This window comes from Podarcis cretensis (genome assembly GCF_951804945.1).
Source record: "Podarcis cretensis genome assembly, chromosome: 1".
NCBI classification, from domain to species: Eukaryota; Metazoa; Chordata; class Lepidosauria; order Squamata; family Lacertidae; genus Podarcis; species Podarcis cretensis.
In genome coordinates, this window is record NC_137170.1 from 50327227 (window position 1) to 50329677 (window position 2451).

The 2451-nt window shown below is 39.4% G+C and overlaps 1 protein-coding gene across 21 annotated transcripts in view; it reads right to left on the minus strand.

Annotated features, from left to right (window-relative positions):
• The window catches only part of GPHN (gephyrin), a 234508-nt gene that overhangs the window by 107068 nt on the left and 124989 nt on the right, over positions 1–2451 (minus strand). The gene's annotated exons all lie outside the window — the stretch shown is intronic.

Here is a 2451-nt window from a genome sequence, read left to right on the forward strand (position 1 = left end):
TTATTTAGGGGTTCACTTTGCAGCTAATTCTTCTTTGATGGCCCATAAGGATGCTACTCTAATTAAAGTAAGACGTCTTGTTGGAACCATTTTGAATTCTTTTTATACAAAGGGAGGACAACAAATTGCTCCAGCCCTAAAAATCTTTTTGACTGAGGTTAATTCTTCCGCTGCACACTGTCCAGGAGTTGGAGAAAGTTCAAAATTCATTACTAATGGAAGTATTGCTTTACCTGTTGGTACTCCTGTTGCTTATGTTGGTGCAGAAGTAGACTGGCCCTCTGTCCAGACTAAAATACAAGTCAAATTATTTTAGATTTTCTAGGCTGTATCCATGTATCAAATTGGCTCACCAGAAAGCTAATTATTTGGATCTAATTAGTAGAGCTGCGCAACTGATTTATCCATATTCAGAACAGAGTTGATTTATGCCAAATCAGGCCAAGGCAGCTACAAATCGTTCCAGAGCAGTCCAGGTGGACTCAAATTGATCTGTAGTGATCTGTGCCAATCTGGAACTAAAGAATAGTTCATCTAAGGCCAAGGAGAACTATAAGGAGAACGCTAGTGGGGAGAGGCAGGGAAGTCATTTGTGTTCCACAAATATGATACTCATTACTATAGCACAAACAGATGGATGTTTTGGGCTGCCACTATTCTCTCATGCACTAACATATCTGGAACTACACTCTGTCCACTGCCCCAGAAGATTCCTCCCTCCCTGCATAGTCACATAAAGATGGAATATAGTGACATTCCTGATCTGAAATCTGTTGCATTCCAAACTGGATAAACACTAATAACAAAGTATCAGAAATCTGAACCGCAGGTTTATTCCTAAAATGGAGTGACTTCTAGGTTGGAAATTATTAATTTTTTAAAAAGAGGGGGTGAGGGAGATCATTTTCTAAATAACAGAGACAAATGCTTGTCTAGATCCTGGAAAAGAGCCTGTACAGGTAAGGTAGATATGAGGAGTTGACAAGAAGGAAGCGAGACAGGAATGAGCAACCAGGAGAAGGCTGGTGAAGGAAGAACAGCAGGGTGGGGCGCAATCAGGAACAGCATTTGTGCACATGGAAACGTTTGTTGTCCGATGCCAGCAAGAAAAAAATAAAGCCCAATCACAGTGGGAAAGGGGTAGAGTTATTTGGGTCGAAGAAAGCTTGTACCATTCCAAAGACATGCACTGAGTCAAAGAACACGGTTCTAGTTCAGTTAAAAGAAAATATGTGGTGAGGACCATGGCAATAACTAACAGCAGTACATAGAGTCTCTAGCTCACCATTATGTGTTATGAACCAGGCCGTTGTAATTATGTCAGGTCACATAGGAAGTTGAATTAGAAGGTACAGGGGAAAGGGGGAAAGACTCTATTTGTGGTTGCTATTTTCAGCAGCACCCTTGTGTTCTTTGCAAAATGCCATTCCATCAGAAGCTACACTTATCTCTTAGCCCCCCTCCACTTTGCATTGACATCTCCTGTACACATATGTGAGGAACCTTATGTTCCTTATTTCAACTCACAAAGCTGGAGCGTCATGTTCTAAGGCTGATAACTTCCTTTAGTAGATGGGCTATTTGTGAAAATTCTATGAGTGCAGATTAGTTCCATCATAATTAGTGCCACTCAGGGCAACCACTGAAACACCCCTAATTTATAACAATGTAGATTTGGTGGATAACCACCATCATAACTCAAAATGTTTAAAAAGTTTCAGATTCAGAAGAATCTAGGTCTAATATAGACTTAGATGTAGAATCTAATCACTATTTGTATACAAAAAGCACCATGTGATAATTTAACAAAAGTGGTTAGGCCAGAATAGTAATAATGGTCTAGAAACAGCACCTCATAAGAACAGAGTAAGGGAAACACAGGCAGGTAAAGTACTGATTCATATAGAATAGATATTTTCCACCATGTATTGCTACATCATCACCACGTGTATTTTAGCTACTGCTTCATTTGAAGCATTTCGCTACTGCTTCATTTGAAGCAAATACATTCAGAAGCAATTTTTGCAATTGGAGCTACCTCAACACAGTAATTGAACAGTCTTACTGAACAAGCATGTTAAGCTGAAATCACATGAAGGAAAGTAACTGAGTAAACACAGCCTCAAGTCACCAACAGAAACTGCATAGACCTTGAAGATGGATTCCAAACAGGCTTGTGCAATACTTTCTTACAGTTAGGGATTCAAGAAGCAAATGCCATTTGACATCTGTGAAGCAGATTTGTGTCATTTTCCTCATCCTAGTAAGTGTATCAAACACATTAGCAACAAAGCAAGCAAAGTTAATATAACTACAAATAGAGTAACTGCTTTGGTAACCATTCAGTAGCAAAGTCTCAAGCCTGAACTAGACATGATAGTAATATATCAGTGTATTCCCTTCACATAATCACCTTCCTGCAATCTCTTCCCCCACCCCATTTTCCTCTTT